General features: G+C 38.1%; 1 long non-coding RNA gene across 6 annotated transcripts in view; it reads left to right on the plus strand.

Moving 5' to 3' along the window:
• The first annotated feature begins 16,584 nt into the window (after window positions 1–16,584).
• LOC147755185 (uncharacterized) overlaps window positions 16,585–22,372 on the plus strand; it is a 14,373-nt gene continuing 8,585 nt past the window's right edge. The window contains exons 1-4 of one of the 6 annotated variants that reach the window (XR_015328487.1): window positions 16,637–16,862; window positions 16,998–17,046; window positions 17,888–18,006; window positions 20,284–22,315. This is a non-coding gene — a long non-coding RNA (uncharacterized LOC147755185). Of the gene's footprint in view, window positions 19,717–20,283; window positions 22,316–22,372 lie in introns of those variants that run through there. The other 5 variants (XR_015328486.1, XR_015328483.1, XR_015328482.1 and 2 more) reach the window with 5 other exon arrangements.

The raw sequence follows: 22,372 nt of genomic DNA on the forward strand, positions 1-22,372 counted from the left end.
TGTTAGGATTCCCATGGGATTCCAAAAAGAGGACGTGAAAGATCACCGTTTTGGTGGGTAGTGGTCACTAATGATCCAATGTGGTTTCTTCCAACATCACGTCGTTGGTCTTGGTCCTCGAACCAACGGTTTTACCACTGCACCTCTAGGGAAAATGTCCCGCCTCTCCTACGGACTTAGCCTACATAGATCCACCCTTTGTTAGCTCAGTTGCTTTGTTTCGTAACAAACATATATTGCACCTTGTGTTGACAGATATTCGTACTTTAACAAGTCGAATAGATTCGAAGAACTTCTAGTTCGACTAAAGGCTTAATGCCGTCGCTATGGCTCAAAAACGAACAGTTGTTTTTCAGCTTAATTTGAAGCAAGACGTTTGTGTTAGGACACTGGAGAAAAACCGATGCTCTCAAACGGAAGAGACAAATATGGACTTTGTTTGAAATATATTTGGAGTGGCAGTGCAACCAAGATTAATGCAATTCACAGACAAACTGAAAAATATAGTAATGTTATTATGTTTATTGAAAACGGTGTAAATTATCTAAGAACAAAACCTGTGAGAAAAGCAGCCAGTTTCAACTTCGCATTTCTAATAGCAAAAACTAATATAGATTTATCTGTTAGCGTCAATATGTCAGCAAGCGGTAGCTGGTTCGATACCGCAAAAACAATTCTAGGACACAGTAAGGAAGCAATGTTCAAGTCCTGTTTGCGAATATCGATCCTCACGTCTAAGTAATTCTCTCTATTTGCAGCTGTAGTAGAAGCCATTAGAAATATACTTTCCTTCTTCTCAGGGCCTGTGTCGGTAGTTGCTTTAATTCCGAGTTCTACTAGGACACAAGGCTGTCCAAAGCGTATATAATTTCGAGGATTAAAAGTGAAAAAATGTACATGAAATTCAACCACATGTTTTACTAACACCTCGAATGGCAAATATTGCAACCGATAGCCAGGTAACTCAGTAAAAACGTTAGTTGAATAAAAATAGAATACAGGTTCAAAGAAATGTAGAGAACTAGATAAATGTAGCTCTTGTAAAGTCTGTTTTAGGCAAGTTAAATGAGCCCTATGTGGATAAAATAAAAAAAATTGCATTATTTTACGAAGCTAATGGGTCACGCTAATAGTATAGTATGCCGCATCGTATCCATCTTAACTACTATCATTACGTCAAAAAAACATACGGCTGCGCTGGTACAATTTCGTGTTATAATTAATATTTGGCAAACTATGTGCTATGCTGAGCAGCCAATTTCGGATTGGACAATATACTGAAATAAGCCGCCGAAGACTTTTGTCGCTTAGTCGCGTAGTTTGGCTGCTCATACTGCTCCCGCTGCTGATTCTCTGAGAAAGGAGCGAGCGGAGTCGTCCCGTAGGATCAGAGAAGGAACGGGAAGTGCAACGTCATTAATGATGAACCGACGACCTCTCTCCAGCCGGATCGCAGTGACGTTAGGATCAGAAATCAAAGGGGCGTGAAACTGAGGCTAGCTAACGGAGTATCGGGGTGACGGTCGTTTTGGGTATATGAACGGTATAGGCTCCGTATGACTGATCTAGTGAATGGCAGTGGGATCAAAGCTAACACGCCTCTTCTGTAGCATGAATGGATGCTATTGAGATACTCACAGAGATGTCCTGCTCTCAAAGAACAATGGCCAGTGGGAAACAGTATCGGCTTCAGAGAATTAAATTACGCGCACACAGGAGTCTACATTTTCCCTTTTCTTCGTATGATTATATCCCCTTATATATACTGTGACGGGGTGTTATGATGGCATTAGTACTAATTGAAAAAAGTCGTTACCCTCGCTTCCTTTCCGGAGTATTTTCAATGAAAAGTCAGCAGGCAAATGCTCTAATCATTGTACAAATTGTGGAGATGATGACTGAATGATACATATACAGCTGATACATATAGCTGCCAAGCTAAATTTCTAGAAGACCTTTCTAGTTAATCAGATCGTTACTATTAAATGTATAGCGCCATAAATTTTCGATGAATCAATTGATCAATTAAACGAATAACATCAATTTATTTAGCAAGAAAATATTAAAAATGGCCATATTTTCATACAGTAGATTGCTCCAAGGCTACAATCCCAGTAAAATAAGCAATTTCGATTAACTTATTAACGTACACTACGGGTAACTGTATGGCAGATTCACTCAGAGGACTCAGTCCCATAAAATTCATTTTTTATAACTTTATAAAGGTACATGTAAATCAATACAATATAACATACTAGTCTCGAATATAATATTAATGACGGAATAAAAAAATTTTAGACATTTAAAAGAAAAAAGTGGAAAAACCCCAAGGGTGGCCCACCAAATTCGAAAGTTGCGCACATACGGGTTTCGATGAAAGCGTCTGATCATGAGGTGTTCGGTTCGGCTCGTGAAATTCGGGACAATATCCGGCCAAACAATACAGCCAGCTAATACATATAAATGGAGAACGGAAATACTACACGAAGATCTAACAGAACAATTTCAATAAAAGACCAAGGATTGCATAGCAAATAGATGATCCCCTAAGCAGCGCACCACAATTTGATCTCGATATCCATTTAGCAGTGCATATTAGAAATAAAGTCAAAGCTAACAGTCAGAAATTAACAAATAAATCAGTCCAACTCGAAGAGATAATAGAAAAAGTATAGTCCTATTTCCAATACACAGGAAAAATCTGTTAAGTTTTGTTACAGAAAAAGTTACCTGGTATCTGTACGTCGCTAAAAATTGACAAACTACCAAATTACAGAGAAAAACTAACTGGCACATAAATACATTCAGTAACTGGACGACTGTCTACTCACAGTTTTCCTTATAGAAAAAATTTATGGATGACCTTGTACTTACGACGATAAAAACAAACTAGGACAAAAAATACAAATCTCTACTCTCCATTAAAGCCTTTTTTCATATAGATACTTTTTGTGAAACAATTGCTAAACTGGCAACTGCTAGCTGTAAAGCGATAAGCCCATTTAACTTTATTAACATTGATGTACGTCCATAAAATTTAAACGTAACAATGAAACTGCTAAAATTTTATCTGATGGAAAAGAAGGTAAGTTTTCCACATTAATAGGCCGAACATGGCTTCGTGAACTTAAGCTGAATGTCTAACTTTATATATATATATAACAAAAATAATATATAAAAATCACTTGATAGATAGAAACTTATTACATTTAGTAGTATTGAGAAATTATCCGACCCACATACAGTGGACGATGCTACCTCAAGACAACGCAAAATCATATGTATAACAAGATAAACAAAAAAAAAAGTTCAAGCCACCAACAAACAAACATCTTAAGAGGTTTCAAAATGCATCATGTGCAGTGACAGGTACCATAAAACGAAAAACAAATTTACGCATCGTGTAAAGCTGAAATAGCTAGACAGGTCCACGTAGATTAAGCAAGGGTAAAATATTACAGAAAATTTTATATCCGTACACTACATAGGCACCAGTTAATAAAAAAAAATTATAAAAGCCCTTAGTGATAGACCCACCACGGCCTGCTTTAAATTAACAGACAGCTATGGGTTTAATACTAGTTGAAATACAATATAAGACAATTATTGTATGAACGTTAATATAGAGTATACCAAACGCCCAATCGTCTAAACAGGCATAATGTAAAAACAAAAAATGCTGCAGTTATGTGTTTTTTTCTTATATTTAGGACAATGTATCCCAAAATGTCATTATTAACACTTGTCAACCCAAAAAATATATGGGTTAAGATAATTTTTGGGCATGATACAATTTTGCTACGTATTCAAGGAACGGCTGACGATTTTCAATCAGTGTGCAAATTATTTAAAAAAAAAATTAATTCGAATGGAATAAAGCTTGTCCGAACTCTTTCTAACAACTTAAAAATCCATTGTATACGATCAGGTTGTTGCCTTTCATGACCCAAAACAACCACTGATTCTCGCCGCAGACGTATCAGCAGATGGTCGATCTGCAATATTGTCCCGTACATACCAACGAAATGGAAAAAAAAATCCTTTGCCTTTTGCTGAAGAGTATTAAAAGAAGCTAAACAAACATATTCTTGATACTATAAAGAAGCCTTTGCGATAAAAGGAGATGTAAAATTTTATAGGCAATCGCTTTCACTTTAATAACTGGTAACTACCGCTCTCAACTCCTTAAAGATTGCAACTGTTCCTATCTAAATTAAGCTGTGATATTAAATACTGAAAATTCAGTAAAGACACATCTGCCGAATCTCTCTCACGCTTACCACAACGTGAAAAATCAACTCGGAAAATAAAAAATAACAGTGAAAATAAAGTTACTACCTTTTCAGTGTTTCAAATCAAATCAAATCAAATAATGACAAAGACGGCAAAGCATTCATTGCTAAATTTACAAATCCGGATAAACAAAAACGATGCTATTTCCGAAAGACCCTAACGCAATTTTTTACAGCAAGCAGAAGAGTCACTAGAGGTAATAAAATATATACATATACCATATTTACTCCACATGAACTAAATAGAGTCGTCAGAATACTTACAACTTCCAAATCAGTCCTGGTTGTCCGTGAACAACTGACAATCTATATCATCTACTCAAAGAAAACGGGCGTTTCGGAATGGAACATCTAAATTGTAGCATTTAAGTATCCTATTAGATAAGAAAGAGAATTTCCGTGCATTTTTCACTGAACTTTTCATCCCTGTGATAATCAATTATGTTAGGTATTTCCTCTCACTGTTAGCGACTTCTTGTCTTTCCATCAAAAGTTGTACGCCGCCTCGTTAGAAGGTAGCAGGTTTAATTCTGAAGAAATTTTTCCGCCACATTTTGATTCGTGCCGAAGATAAAGCCACAACGGTGATTACCAGGCCAACGGATTAGGTCAATACGTCGGCGACAGGTCCGGATACTATCGAGAATACAAGAAAACCTTCCCATTGAAAAGCGCGATATGGCCTTGAGTTCCCATACAACAAAATAGCCTGACCTCGTTTGTCGTTCCTTTTTTCCATGCAAATAAACTAAATAAGCCGTACGCTTAGCAGGAAGCAATTGCCAGTTAACTAGACCACGAAAATCTCACCAAATGGTTAAACTCTAAGCATTGGTTTCTTTCCTAAAGTAACTCGGTCCGACCTTCGGCTAATGTTGAAAGTAGATATCACTTCTCAATGCCAGTGTCGATTTTGTCATTGTGACCGGGTGACGCTCAATATTAAACAGTGTGTCGAGACGTAGAGTTTAGTTTTAATTCGTTTTTAAATTCAAAGAGTTCATGAAGGACCCAAGCCCCAAGATTTTGTATAAACTTAGGCTAACAACTGTCGTGCAGCCGCATTCCATCTTTTCGACTGATTCCCAAGTTATTTGTTAGTCGTCTTCCTCGAAAAGTGCCTTCAAATAGGTACCATTAAACCACACGGTTGGGTAGAGCGGCGAGCATCCTGAAAGTTTCGGATGCCGTTCAACAGTTCTAGAAAAAGAGGCTTAATAGCGTTAAACCGGCGTTGCAAGAATGCAGAGCACATACTATAACTATGCCCTGGGCGTTCAACAAACTTTTCCTTTAAGAACTTCGGTGTTTCGAATGCGCAATGGCAGGTAGCATCGTCTCATTCAAACTCTACATTGTAGTATACAAACTTGTCCAATTTCGGATATAGAAAACGCTTTGGCATGTCTCTTTATGATGTCTCCTATGGTTTATGGGCTTGAGATTCCGAGTTAATTGGGTATAATTGATCACTGAGTCTTTAGCGTCATACGCCGAATGGTAGTCTACGAGAAATTCAACTGCTGCACTCGGTGTTCCCCTAGTATGTCCTTGGTTTTTGGTACCAATGAGGTGTTCCTTACTGAATATGTCTGGCTCGGTATGTATCCAGTACAGCGTAGCGTAACAGATGTAAACCCAAGTGTTCTAAAATTTTGTAAAATATTGCGTAAGCTAATCCGGGTTTAGGCAAAACGTTTAGCGTGCGGTGTGCAGTTACGACATATGCATTGGGCTTTGGAATAACCGCGATCACAAAAAAGACGATGATGTTGCTTCTTAAGTAGATAAGAGAGCGGCAGCCTGTGTTGGTTTTTGTGAACACTATCGCGTCTGCATCAGTTCTAATTGTAGAGCAGACGTCTGAATAAAATAGACATACTAAGAGTAGATGACATTTCATGGTAGAAGAAACTAGTTAATAATTTAGGATGGAACTAGGTTTCTTAAAGTCATTGCTTTTGGTTGGACGTTTTAATTCAATCTAGTACTTTTTAGTTCTCCAAAAAGGGTGATAACGCTTTGGAAAGCATTATTTTAAATATTATCATATTCACAATGGTAACTTTTATAAATAACAATTTATACTCATAGAGCGCAAACATTAATAAGTTTTGAAACAATCCTACGTAATAGCAAATTATTCAGTCGCATAATGGAAAACATCCTCAAAAGGATCATCGTCTGCTCGTTACGAAGCTTCGTGAAATATTTTTTACTATTTTTTATCAAAGGAGTTGCTTTAAAATTAGCTTTTCACCACAACTAAATGTATTTAAAAAATCAGGTAACATATCGGTAAAATATCTTTACAAAACCATGCCACCTTTACGAATCGAATAGGAATAGCAACATACTAAAAAAGGCCACGATTCTAAAAATGCACACATAAGATGATATTAAACAGGTGTCCGGCAATTTGGATTTTGTCCGTGAAGCATAATAATCCTATGAACTTAAATGAGATTCGGCAGTACCAGCCTAGCTTAAATTATTTGATTTAGAATAAAACGAGCCTTATCCTAATGAGTCCGCGCTTTCGTTATCAATTCCGAGTATAATGCAATGGTACTCTATTCAATTTTGGGTACGTGGCCGACCTTCGATCTGGAGTACCTCACAGTTCCGGCTTTAGAGTGTTTTAGACACAGTCATTAGTGAAGCCGTAAGATGTGCAAGTTTACTCTACTACGTGCTGCCACCAGAATAGATTTGGCCGGGAAATACTTAAGTCTCTTAAAAACTTGTAAGTAAAAACCGGTTGAGTTTACTTCAGGAGAAATAAGCTTAGAAGGGAAAACACCTTTTAAAACTCAACGTCTAGTGGTCCGGTTTTTGTCCCTCTAGGCCTGCAGCGCTGCCGAAATTCATCAAAGTTTGTTGAAAAGATTAGGCAACTTAAGCGAAAGCACGGAACGTGAACGGTGGAAACGTTTGAAGGACGGATAATAGGGCGTTGAAGACCAACAAGATGACCAAATGTCGAAGCTTGAAATACGACAACGCATTGCAGCCTTTTGACGAAAACAGAGCTTGAAGTCTTTGGGATTTGATGGTTAAAACTAACATGTGTGGAATTATAAGCTAGATACTGAAAATGCGGAAATTAACTAGTTTCCCGTAAATTGATTTTAGGCCAGTTGGAAATACACGTGGTGTATTCTATGTGTAATTTGCAAAGCATCAATTATCAAAAATCCGCCCCAAGCAAATGGTCACTATAGACGAGGCACGATTCGATCTCTACTGCCAGGCCGAAATATATTACCCGAGAGAATATTGCTATCCTAGAGAAAAATCTTCTTTGATTGTAACCCAAATCTGCCCTAGGATTTTAAATCAGCTTTAAATTTTTATTTTAAATCTTCTGAGCTTAGATTTTCCTCAGGTTTTTTTTCCATGTCAGCCTGTGTTATTGCAAAATTTCTCATACCCTAAAAAAGGCAACCGGCTGGTATGCATATTTTACTATTGATGTACTTCGAGAAGCTATAGATAGGCGAATAGTGGTAGGCCAAGTTGTTGAAGTGGTAAGGCACCGATTGTGACTTAGGTAGGCTGTTTCTGTAACATGGTGAGCTCATTATTACTATTGTTAACGCCATTGTGGTGCCGTCGGTTTCCGTGTTTCGTATAAAACGAGATAAGAGTATTTACCAGTTTCTTTTAAAACGCGCGTTATGAATTTTTCGGGCCTAACATTCAGCTCGCATTGAGACTAAGAAAAATCATCGGAGAGCAATATAATGCCAGGAGAAATAAGCCAGGGGGTCGAGAAAACGTATTTATTAGGGTACCTATTAAAAAAATCAGGTACCAAATAACTTATAACATAAGCTACGCACTGTACAACTAACAAGCTTTCTAAAGTCGTTTAAGTTATGGCATGCAACACTATTTTGGTTGGTTAATTTCCTTGGTTTCAATATTGCTTCGTCTTAATTATTCAATTGTAGTCGCTAGAAAGAACGTGTATTGTTGAACTTGGCCAAAATAAATTATATCTTTCCCATACCATAACTTCTAACAAAGCAGACAGAAACTAAACGCACTAATAGCATATGATTGTGTATGCTTTAGACTATATGTGTAAATAAAATGTCAGTCATTAAAGAATCGTTTAATAAGGAGATTCCACGACCTTCAGCTGGATGTACCTCCATCATATCAAAGGAGAGGCTTTACAATGAATGCGGGAAAATAGCTTCGTGTGTGATAGAACGTAGAAGTTATCTATTTATTTAATATATACTTTGATCTAAGCGAGTTACTGGAAGTATGTTTTTTAGGTATAGCATCAAGGACGTTCCCCCATTAGCGATCTAGTCCAGGTGGGTTTTGCTATGCTTATCCAACAGACCCAACCAGCCATAAAAATAGCTGTTAATCTCAATAATAATTTCTCATTTTCCTGGTTATTTATGCCAACGCTAAGATCTAATTAAGACATATTCGCCATACGAAAAAGTCAGAAGGCTAAAAAAATGATAGATAGCAATTTTATGGTCTCTAGCAACTAATGGTCCAAAAATAACTTATTGTTCTCATCGGTCTGTTAACGAAGCACATAGATGTATGCTTTTCTTTCATCTAACATATTTAAATTATCAAAAAAGTTCAGTTAAGATTTTTAGCTGTAGCGTAGCTATATCTTGAACTTTTACTATAGCAAATCTGCCTTCTCATACATAATATGTGTGGGGCGCATCTGACCTTCACAATTGTTTTTGTGGAAATTATTAGTATTTTTTATTCCGGTAACCAGCTGAGAGTAGAAATATATCGATATTGTATCTCACGCGCTTCGTTTTCCTTTTGGCCTTGTTTGGCCGGTGGGACATTTCAATAAACTCAATTCGTACCTCTGATGGCAATTACACTCAGGAAACGTGCCAGCACGAAATACGGCATCAAGGACGGAAGGGGAAATACGGTGTCGCTTTTTAGGGGCTACCTTAGCCCACAGCAACTTATGGCACAATCATCAACAAATATTTAGAACATAAATGGAGTGAGAGCTTTGTAGGACATTTCATTTGTAAATTAAGTCGGTCCAAGCTAGCACAAATACAACAACGCCTCGAAATGTGATATATAATCATGCATCTCGTAATTACTTGTAAATTATAGTTACTGCTACTACTTCTTTCTAATCAATGGTCTGCCTTTTCCCATTTGGGTTTAAGACGCCGGTTGCGCTAATATTGAGGCTTTACTTCGCTTTGCACCAAACAAAAACTGTAGCGTGCCTAACATTATCAAAGTGTTTAAATCCAACCCTGTTATCATAGTGACTCCCGAGATTCTAGAAGTAGTTTACCATATATATATATATATATATATATATATATGTATAGACAAAGAAGTTTTGCCCATGCCGCAATCGATAAGATCAAGTTCAAGCACCCGCCGGTTCGAGTGGTGCTCCCCGAAAACCTTGAAGCCAGATCAGTAAAAGTAAAGCTGAGCTAGCTTTGAAAAATCTCGCAGAATATAGCCTCCAGACAGCTATTTAACGGGACTAATTAATTCAGTCTACTCCACGAACGGGATCTTCAATCATACATATAAACCCGTATATATATTTCTGGTTGACACTGAATTTATAATGGATTTCGAAAATCATGGAATTGGTTGTCATCCATTAACGTTTATTAGAAGAAATTTACCAGTCGATCAGTTACTGCTGTGCACGATTTAGAAACTGCGTTGCAGCTAATATGGCATTGTCTTGTGCAAGAGAACTGATAAGATGAAAAGAGCACATGTAACTTGTGCTTCGTAACATTGCTTTCCGAAGAACCAACGACCAACAAGAGTGAAGTTAAAAAAGGAAATTGTTTGCAGGGGGCCCACGGCTCAGTTCCATCTGGTGTACGTAAGCTATTTGGCCACTAGTTGACCTCTAAAAACCAAAGGCAGCCTAAATGGGCTTTGCTAGCCATCATTGTATGCACCGTTAATGCACTTGGTCGTTACAGACCATAGATTAAACGCATCGATAGACAGTACATTACTCCCATTATAAGAGCCGGTGCGCGCGCGCCCAACTTGGATGGAACTTGCAATGTGACCGACGATATCTATTGGGTTAAAAAACGTGCATGAAATCATGCAGATTGACTTGACTTGAGTCAAATGTGACCTATAGATATAAAAGTGTTAGTTATCAGTAAGCGAAATAGAGAGCTGAATAAACATATTGAGACATGCATAATTAATTATTATACATAGTCGTAATACAAACACACATGATGCAAAGTGTGTGGCACATATTGTTCAATGATTTATTCAGCCTTTAAATCACTTATAGTATTCTATGCCATGGAACATTGACAGGTATTGGATCCCTTGGTTATTCAATACAAAAAAAAAAATGTAGAAAAGTTTAAGTGTTAATACTGTCTAAAGACAGTTAACTATCTTAGCGACGTGTGGCTGGATGTCTCTTAGTTTAATAGGATGCAAATTTGGAAAAAGGAAGATCTTGGACGAAAATCCTTCGGCCTGTTTCGTAGACGTATATTATCTAGGCATGTGATCGTTCTGCATGTATGATTTGTTGCTGTACCTCTCCAGTGACCTCTTTTTTTTTAGTGTTTTGTAGGACCGAGTATGGCTTCTATGATCCCTTCCCAGTTTGTTTCCTTCAATCCAAGAATGCACTTGGAGTGGTGCCAACTTGACGAATGCCATTAACATGTATAATTATACATGTGCATGTTTATGTGTAGCTTTTTCTGAGCCAAGAACAACGAGCACAAGGATCCATTAGGCTACCTTATGGACGTTTAAAGTTGAAGGAACACGACACGGATAAGTCATGTTTGCCGAACAGATAGTGTAAATACCTAACTATTGAAAGACCACGCGCCGATTAAGACCGTGACTGGACTTTGTGCTCCAAATCGATGGCTTTTTCTTTAATACCCGGTTCATTGGCGGACTTTGTTGATATTTGGTGGGGGTATTCGATCAATTTTCCTTAATTAAATATATTATCCAATTAAAATGTGGAATGTTGGCTCATAAACGAGTAATAGAGTGGGCCATTTTTCAGTTTCTACACACAGTTCACGAACGGGTTAGCCTAAGGTGCCTATCGGTCAAGAATAGCGATTCGTGCTATATGGGTGTCTAACGGATAATACGAGTTAATCATACGTCGAATTATAACAGTTTGTGTCAATACCAAATAATTGCGTTACCAGGAAATATTAGCCCAGAACGAATGTCCATGGGGCAGCTAAAATTATGGCCGAAATTGAGGATCAGAATATATTAAGTTATGACGTTGCATATCCTATCCTCTATACAAAGCGGATCTAATTTTTTTGGCTACTCGTATGCGTTGTAGTACGCTAGTACAACTGCCTTTCATCGTGCGCGTGCCAAATGGATTGGGGAAGTTATAGATGGTGAAAAATTAGATATCTAGTAGATGTACAATTATGATCAAGCCGGATTATTAATTCTAATGTGTACAGAGTCTGGGACTTTTCAATGTTAAAAATATATATATATATATATATATATTTTTTCTTGCTCGTTCACTTCACAGTTCGAAAGCTTTAAACGCCTTATTTTCTCTACAGGTTTTACGATTTTCTATATTTATATGATTTGTAATTTTTACATCACAACATCTGGATAGATCCATGTCGGTCAGTCTTTTTAAATTTGCTCTTTTTTGTCAATATTCTTTTTACAGCAGCTTTTTAATTGCTATATACTTCTGTTTCAATTATCCAATGACAGTTCTAATCAATGCCTGTTACAGATCGAACGAAAACGGCACCGTTCTTCTTAGAGCTTCAATTATCGTTATCATTCATAGCTTCGCCTCTTCAAGGCGACGCTACGAGTAATAACGGTAATTTTTCGTTTTAGTGTTTTTTTTAAATTTGATCAACGTTACTACCCTATATCAAAAAGTTCACCTGTTTTATCTGTTTTAATACATATGAATGTATAACATTATTGTAATTTTTCCAAAGGGCTGACGATGCCCCCGCACCGTTATTTACTATGTTAATAAGAACTGAAAAGTAAACCTAACTAGACAAAATAGGTGAACATTTTGATAAGTTTTGGTAGTTGCTCGTGAAAATGATGTGAATTCTGATTACGTTATGCCGTAAATTGTTTCCGTAAGTTTAGTAAATATTTTTTAGACATGCTGAAAGAAATTTGTTCGTCACTTTGCCAATATCTCGGCTCTAAGTAGATGTATTTTGAGATCGCCGACAAATCTTGTTGTAACACCTTTTCTTCTCACTTTTATTTTCTATATTTACAATTAGTTTTTAGTAATTTGATATTTTTCAAATTTTAATTTTTTGCCAGATGTCTTCATTATACTCTTTTATACCGAATCTGAGGTAGATTTTTTTTTAAAATAAATTTCGGGATCTTCAAAACGATAAAATCTTCCGTTTTTTTATTGTGAAATCATAATCAATCTCATATTTTCCGTTTTCTCAATTCCGTAGTTTAACATGCACGTAAAATTTATCCGTACGTTATTTAAAATACGCAACTTCAAACTGTATAACATATTTCACCATTTGCTTATCCACCGGTTTTAATCAAGCACGAAAAGAGCTAACGAATACAGCCACCATGAAAGCGCCTGGAAAAATCTATGGCCAAAAACAGAGCAAAGCTATTAATACAGTGAACGGCACAAGGCACAGTAACGTTTTATAATCATTCCTGTCTTTTTTACTTGTTCTATCAGTTGCATGAAATTTGTATTTGGCTATGTGTTTGTAAGTAACGACATAAAGAAAACACACATAACATGATTGAAATGAGTCTTAATTATCATTCTTGGAGCATGCTTAAACAGAATAAAATTCGTCAACTTTAGCTAGAAATTTAATCGCTCCGAACGAAATTGATGATAAAAAAAACCATTTCCATTTGTACTCTAGCCCATTATTTAAACATCCACTGGATACAGCAACTGGAAGGCAACTTCTACGAATATTCTGGGTGGTTTGGTTAACTTATTCTCTATTCACAGAACAAGAAAGTTGGCCAGCCCACAATGTTGCCTTGTGAGCGTCTGCTGTCTCTATGAGGTCACAAACTTTGTCTTCGAGTCCTGGCCACTGACTTTGGTTCGACAGCACATGCTTTTCCGAGAGAGCAGCTGCTACAAAGGACGTCGCGTACAACAATTTCATATCGGGACAACAGGATATGAGGAACATCAATTGTGCATAAGCGACATTCGTCGGGAAAGCATGTAAATGTACATATATGCTCAGAACACAGACACGGAGGGGGGCATTTGTTTTATTTTTGTACAAATCAAATCAGTTCACTGGCTAAGTGCCGGCGGACTATACCGTGTGCAGAACATATGGATATCGAACGGTTGTGACAGGTGCACGAAATGGCACTTCAAGACTATCGGTGAGCAAAAACCCCAAGAGCAACTCCTCGTCTTTGATAGAAGAACGGAGTAAGCGAAGATGAAAAGGAAAGAAGAAAAAGAGAGCGGCAAGAAGTGAGCCAACAGAAGAGAGTAACGGATGATGACTTTCATACTCGGCCTGAATATGAAAGTCAGCAACCTAAGGCTAGAGGAAGTTTCTTTCTGCTACGGTAGAGGATTGGTATAGTTTAGGATAATATAATATTTGTCAGATAGATTCACACAAACACACGCCTATCCTATATTCAAAGTATTTTTTTCACTTAAGTATGCATTTTAGACAAATGGTCACTGGGTGCATTACGGAAACTTCATAGCGATAAAGACATTGCACATTAAAACCAGCAAGCCGAGGGAAAAAGAGACAAGAAGTTTCCTTTTCGCGTTTGACACAATAAATACATGAAGCATTTCAATGAAATAACGGACTAGCATCTTTGTTGACGTTTTTACCTGCACCTATTAGAAAAATTAGCTGATGCTTTGAAACGGTAGGTGGAAGAAAATCCTTAGCATCGTTCGTAAAAATATATGTGTTATTCTAAGACAACAAACAACGCATGAAATAGGTAGGTTGAAACGAACAGCACGTATCAAGCATTCTACGTGCTCTTGGGGGAGTTCGATAAGAAAAAAAAAAACACCGAGAGCAAAATTGAGGCATCGTGACTTGCTATACCACACTTCATAGCAACTGTGTTTATTCTATTCTAGAATGTTTATATAGAAATTTCATTAGGCGTACCTATATGCTATGCTTATTTTGAGCTATCTTTATGTAGCTATATGATATATTAACTGTCTGTATTTAGAACTAGGATATGAATTATGAAACTAGCTACTCTCAGATTTGGATATGACCGTACCATCGTAGTATCTGCCGGTCTTCTCCTTCGAGCTACCGAACCCGTAATAATTTTTATTAGATTTCTCTCTTTATATTGAAACGGTACAGATCGTTTTTTAGTTCGATGGCTCCAAGGTCACATATCTCAAATAATATGAGTCTCGTCCGGTTGCCTTTGGTGTCATTTAAAAAATGGTAGTTGATGGAAAAATAGAATTGATGTAATGCCTCTATACGTATTTATACAGTAGCGTTTGGAATTTCTGTAAAAACTCGCTATATTTTACAATTTCATTCCAGTGAGGGCAAATATGCTGCCTAGGCGCAGCAAAAAAAACCGTGCTATTTATGATAAAAATGCGTTATTGAAGGAAAGGCTAAAATAAATAGTTCTAACTAAATAAATAGTTCTAAATAGTTCGCTTTAAAAATTTCCATGTGAAGTAATAGTAGATGCGTTACAAGAAAACCAAGTAAGTTGAACAAGACCGACCCTCGAGTAGCTACGATATCGTTAACAGACTAAACACTCATCACGAAAAAGTTTTAGGCCGTTTCAAGTTGACACTGTTTACTCTATTAAATTTCGATCTACAAAACTTGACGGAAACCCAGCCAAGTCGAACTATTATTACCTAAGCGGTCAAATACGAATGCTAGAAGGTGGATCACATAAGATATTAATGTTTAAATAAAAAACGCTTCATAATCTGTGGCAGTCTAGACTGGGGCTATCATGGAGATGATGCGTTCTGTGATTAGTAATGAAGCGTCTATTGTGAGTTGCTGTTACTTGGCAAAACTATTTGTTGGACTTTTTTGTCGACACCTAAAAAAATAACAGGAAGTCATTAGGAGAAATCGATTGGAACTAGCAAACAAAAAACTCGTCATTTCCTGCCATGACAATTTTTAGCTATCCAGCAAAAACTGAGCCAGCTTACCATCAAACTACTATCTGTTTCGGTCTTCGCAAAACTCCCTTAGTAGTGTTAATTCGGTTTCAATAGATGTACGCAAAAACCACAGCTCAAAATGTTTGTCCACAAATAACCAGAGTTTTAGGATGATGGGGTTTTAGTGTTACCAGAAAAATGGCCGACAGTCGTCGACCAAAATGACGCATATCTAGTTTAGTAATAGTATTTTCAAATAAGTAAAATATTCGCTACCATTTGGCCTAGAAGCGGCCAATCCTTCCTTGACGACTTAATTTGTTAGTATTTGCTATGTTATTAGTTCAATGGGCGACGTCGTATTAGCCTGGGACGACTGCACTTCTTCTTATAGATGTACTATTACCTGTGCTAAGAACCCGGTTTAGCAAAGCCAGTAAGCAACACTACGTATCGGACTACAAACGAGCTCTGCCGTTGCAACATAAATTAGCTTGAAAAAAAATCTGAGATCTGATTAATTGAAACGTTAACTATTTATGGGGCATTTTTTCAATAACTCAAAATTTATTATGCTCAATTCTACTCTACCGCACAGCTATATCTTATGCGCATGCTATTGCTAACATGACATAGGAAAGTAGCATTGTTGGTTCAACGTAATTATGGGGAAAGTTTTTATATTTGTGAGATACTAAAACTCTGCTAAGGTACAACGTCTTTTGCTTCTACGGGTAAAACAGTGAGTCTCTATGGAATGATCGCGCTCCTACTGGAAACAGAACATTCAAAATAAAGAGGCTTCCTCCCTATTCAGGCAGCGATAGCAGCTAAGCGTATCTTACTCAATCGTACGGAGTATGTTAGCATGTACACCTGTCCGACGTTACCTTCGCTTCCAGGGAAGATGAAGGGTTTGGAAAATAGACAAAAGGCTCTGGGCCTTGTGGCCCGCGAGAGGGATATATGAAAGATGGTGGTCTGGCAGAGGGGCCAGGCAAAAAGAAGCCTCGAGGAGATAATCTAATCACGCGGCAGCATCAGCGACTGGAGGCAGCAGCGGATGGGGCAACTAAGGCATCAATGTAAAACAGAGACGGAACAGCAGAGCCGCATGGCAACAGCCTCATCCTGTATCTCTCGCCCTTTAGCAGCAGCAGTAGCATCGCTCGCCTGTGTTACCGTGTTCTATCGTCGTGCCTTATTCTTTTTACCCTTGCCGCTTCCTTGTGGTTTCTCAATAGTATTGTTTGTTTTCTCGGCGCTGTCTTCTAGTGCAACGCGTCCATTCTGCATGTTCACCAGATGCGAATGCCGCAGCAGTGGTGGCGGATGCCAGCATTCAGCTAGGGCCATTGCTACCCTACACTTATCAGGGAAAAGTATAAATGACATATGTAGATGCTTGTAGTTATTTGTGCTATAAAATTATCAGTTGTGAAAGTTACCCCAATCTTTCAGGAGTATTTCAAGTATCTAAGAGGAGTTTGCGACTCTATTACCTGTTGTAATTTCAGATCAAGGTCCTAATAATCAGCGAGTGTTATTCAAGCGCCTAACATTAGTGTCAGTGGCATCGGAACAGTGATCTTTCAATGTAGACAAGTAGTGCCTCAATGCTCTATGTCGGTTTCAATGAAATTGTCCGAAATCTTATAAACTTAGCCAATTTAAAATCATCATCTAGAATATGCAACATGTAACAGCATCCACATAAGAAACAGGTTACATAAAAATAGGAACCAATTCCCCTAGGATATCAACATATGTTTATGAGCATATATTGCTCGTTCCATTGGTGGTAACTTCCTCAAACCAGCCGAATGTCCATCTAAAAGCTATTACAGTGGCTCAGAAGAAAGAATCACGGGCTGTAAACCTCTTGTAGATTCAGCTAACTGGCTCAAATGACTTGAGTGACAAGCGCAATCCACGTAATGGAGTAGAACTATTGTAATATGGCTTTCTCGTGAATCACCATGAATGCCTCGTAAATAGCAAAAATTAGGGTTTTCATCATTCATTTTTGTTTTCATCAGAAATGGGTATAACGCTAATATTGAAAGGCTAATATTGAGATGAATCCGGTACCAACTTTTAGAGATGAGACTAGTTTTGTCAGTTTTGAGATTGAGCACACGTAGGAGTAGCTCGCGAATTTTCCATAGCATATCTCCAATGTAAAAAGTCTTAGCTTGTAGCCCCTTATCCGTTCAGGCTATACAAGGCTAGTAAGAAACTTGTATAATTAAAAAACAATGTTGGTACAATAAATAAAGTTAGTTCAGCTCTTAAAATGCGTTAGCACAGAGGCAAAAAGTGTGATGGCTCCCCATCCCGAGAACATCACACAAATCAGTCAGTGCTTACATGAAAAATGCTTACCCTTTTTTCATGTTTCTTATAGTGGGCTACAGTGAGGCATCTTCGTTTTATTCCGAACTCAATGAGGTCGCTGTAGATTTCGAGTGTTCTAACCATGGCTTCAGCTCCGAAGACTTCCCGTTGCATTTCAATCATTTGGAGGTATGAAACATCATCATCCCTGCAGCATAATCATTTGCATGATCTTTTTGCTTTTATCCTCTTCATTCATGTTGATTTTCAACCGATTCCTCCAGTGTTTTGAAGATCGCTTCGATCGAAAGGTCACAATAAATTAGCTGGTGGTCCAAACGAGCCGAAAGAAGCCGTAGGAGGAAGCAACTGTAGCTCATTACTTTCGTCGGAACCGACGATAGCTGAACTATTAGAGTGTTTTCATTTATACTATTATAGCAATCCTATTCACCTCTGTTGATATCTTAAGGCCACATGCCAGAAGGAGGGAAAGCAAGGCTTTCTGTGGCTTTTTGTGTTAAAACGATGAATAGCTTGCGTGTTTTGCTGTGAAGTAACCAGTTGTACTGACGATGGCCGAAGCTTAAGGAGCAAGCATATATGCAGCAGTGGCTCTACCAAAGGCAAATGCGGTTAGATATAGACGGGACGCAAGAAGGAACACCTGTCACGGTGGAGTTTGACATCCATACGAAAAAAGTGGAAGCTTGGTGTCACGTCCCAATATGCTCACAGGCAGTGATTCCCTCGGGCCCATAAGAGCAGAACATGATGAATGAGAGATAAAGACATCTAGCCTTGCTCCAAATACATATATTGGTATTTGCTTGGACGTCCAACAGCTGGCACCACAACTGACACGAAGCTATCTGTAAGACTTCGCAGCGTCATCATAGCACCGATGGGGCATTTGGAAACAGCATATCTGTGCCCATTACCAATTAAAATAGTTCTATTCTTGACGGTATAGGAAGTCATAACTCTTCTTTTCCATTTCCTTGCCCGTAACGCAATTCACAACAAAAGGTGAACTTATAGGCTAATAGTTTATAGAGGAAGTGGTTGGTCAAATAGGAACAATAAACCCTGCAGCAATACGTGAATCTTGAAGAAAAAGCTGTTATTTTGAGCAGTTTAACGCCTGGGTCAATTAATTTAGCGGACACGTGGTTTGAGCATGCTGAAATTACTCCATGGCAGTTAGCAGTCAGTCAAACGAAATTCGTATTTCTTTGAGGGTAGTTAAGCGCAGTTTTGACGAAAGGCCTTCATGAGGTTGGTCACCAACCTCACATAAGTAAAATGTGTAATTTTGCTCGTGGTTACCTATTGCGGCTATTGTTACTGTGTGCACAAGTCCTCGGAATCATCCTATCAGTAGATTATCAAAGCCGTCCCCACTAAAAGATCTAGCTCTCGCTGGATTTATCTGGAATTCTTCTGACAGATCATTTTCCAACGAGACGAAGATGGCCGCATGTTTGTGATTGCTACCGCAACGTAGCCGAAGAGATGACGCAGCTCCTGACAGTCTATTCTAAGAACTGACCTAGAACAATCTAGTACATCTATCAGTCCGATGCCTCGTTTATATAGTCGTTTCTGTACTTGGAAACTTTTTCTCCAAAGCCGAGTGAATTCGAAAGCTTGATCGAGCAAGGTTACAATAAGGTATAATGAGGCAACTATAATATACGCTGAACATAATTGAAAAGAAAGATCGATCAAGACATTTAACACGTGGCCGTAATGAAAAATAGAAGTGGATGTTGTTGGCTAATAGCGCTACCATTGTGCGGAAAATTGATCACGATGGAAAACTCCATGAAGCTAGGATTTGCTTTAACCGAGTCCTGGTTAAAATAGGTCGATATGGCTGATCGTCAGTGTACATTGGTGAGCAATTTTAAGATGTACACCTTAGCTATGAATGTTCTTTACATTTTGCTTCCAAGATTCTATCGTTAGAGTTAATTCTGTCATTTCTGACTGTCAGGTTGGTTTAATATTACTACTATTTAGCTCGATTAGAGGTTCAGTTGGGGATCTGAAGTGCTAATATGCTCGTTTTAATGTACATCGCTTTTCTGATGGAGGCACAAGTCGACGTTTTCAGGGAACCCACTCTGCACAAGTTAATTTTGCTGCCTAGCTTACTTTTCTTTAGACAGTTCAACTAATCACGGCCGCGTAACAACTCAAAGAACATGCAGAGAAGCACCTTTGCTAACACGCTTGCCTTTCTGAATGAAGTATGATGGCATGACAGCTCTGTACAGAGCATTAGATAGAAATCATTAACTCCAGCCAAAAATTTACTCGCCTGAATCGTGAGTAAACCAGCAATAATTTCCGTGGTTTGTCCTTACATGAAAAATTAAAAGTGCTTCGTCAGAGGATAATTTGAGATAATTTACCGTTTTATTATTGTGATAACGTAAATTCCCTCGTTATTGTTTCCAGAAAGTGTCCATTTGACACGTTATGCGTAGCTCAGGTCTTCGTGAGCAATTTCTTCGCTAACGAGCTGACCGAAAGAAGGGATCATCAAGAATGCACCTCCAAACCAAGAATGGTTTTGCTCCGCTGAAACTTCGTCCCGCTTCTTATATGGCCACACGCGCATTTACGATGCGGGACTACGATGAATAACCCGAAAAGTTTGCCAATGGAAATCGCTTAATTAAGTTGAGCGGCTTATTCAGTTTGTTGGAAAACTCGGTAAGTAAGAAGAAACGTCGAGGGCGGCGTCTGTGCACTATCTGCCACGGAAGGGAAGAACAACGAAAAGGATGTATGCTGGAAGATAAGCTAGACTGAACCCAATGAAGATAAGGAGTACCAAAACAGCCGTCACCATGGATCTAGCAATGTCGTATCGACCAAGAGGTAAACAAACACTGTAACTAATGCTATGTCAATATTAAAAAAATCTCACTTGAAGGTTTCAATTGGCGAAAAGCCAAAGGTTCTTTGCCTGAAAAAATTGAATGACTAAAGAAAGATTACCTAAAACTGTTTGCTTTACGGTAGTCAAGCTAACAATAGAAACTGATTCAAATTGTAGCAGATTGACTCCAGATACCCTCGAATTGTGATTATGCAATTAACGTCACGGATAACTTAAATAAGGCATAGTGGTAACATAGATCAGTTGCATATATGTCTAATATTAGAAGCCATAGAGAACTGAAATAGATTACAGACTGCCCTGCACAAAAAATGAAAAAGAGAACGCGCAACATCTTTGGGCATTTCTGCTAACTGTCAACACCACAGCGATTTCGTTGGCGCGAAAGATCTCTTCGCGATAGTGGAAAATACAGCCGCGATTAATCGAAACAGCACAGAAGGGCATCGTTTTATCATTAACGTACTAAAATGAGGATACGTATCGTGTAATCAACTTATCTATATTAAACTCACATTTTTCATACGAATTAGATCTTTTGTCCCGTTTGCACATACAGTTTGTCTATCTGCACAAAAATTACTACGAAAATATTATCATATTTTACTCAATTTTGGTACCCAAAGAAAGTTTATTTCAGCGATCAGGCACCAGATCAGACATCTCTCTACAATATCTAGTTACCTTGTTAAGTAAATCTTGTTAACCAATTCGACCTTTATGCATTATAATTATCGCGCTGCAACTCGGCCATATTACCTAGCCTGTGATCGCGCGGTTTTTTCTAGAATTAGGGCACCGTAGCACCGAAGATCTGTTCGTGGGTATATATCTCAAGCTTAGCAGTATTGCATAAATATAGAAGTCGCACTATTCGTGATAACATTGCCATCCATTGTTTCTATAAGCCGTTCATGTCGACTAGAATGTTTTACTCGTCGAAGCCATTTTTCAACCAGCAGTCTTTACTCGCTCATTTTGTTCATAGCAATTGCTCTTCTTGTTTAAAACATTCTTCAGCATTTCTTCGTCGTCTCTGATTTTGCATCACGTCAGCTCTTAGCCTTTAGCCTCCGATATCTTAGAATTTTTCCGGCGGAAGCCACCGTGACATTTGTAAAACTATGCAGGTCCTTGACCTCTTGCGTCCCCAGCGTCAACTTCTCTCTAGATGTTTTCGACTTTCTACATGCTTGTAGCGGGCATTTGTGACGGAATAGCGCACTGCTAAGCGTAAGGTATCCAGTAGTCATAGGGATGGCATTTGGGCGACAAATATCGGCCAGCCACCACGAACGTATCGTACCCCCGTTCGTAATTGGCTAACTCTTCTTTTCACTAGAACATTCGTCTAAAAACCTTCTCAATAGGGCCGGAACGATATTAAGGCAGAAATGGATACTCCTTTCATAATCCTTCCTAATAGATAACTCCTTTCAGTGTAATGATAAACTTATCTAAAATGAGCTGCTTCTGCTGCTAAGATTACATTTAGTCCAAAACATTATTTTTTTTTCGTTAAATTGTCGCTCATTAAATTTATAAAATAAATATTTATAATAATAATAATTTTCTCCAAAAACACCCGAGTTTATTTCTTTTAATATGAACAAGCTAATCATACAAAATAAGCTACAATAT

This window comes from Varroa destructor, unplaced genomic scaffold, assembly GCF_002443255.2.
Source record: "Varroa destructor unplaced genomic scaffold, Vdes_3.0 BEIS01000005.1, whole genome shotgun sequence".
NCBI lineage: Eukaryota > Metazoa > Arthropoda > Arachnida > Mesostigmata > Varroidae > Varroa > Varroa destructor.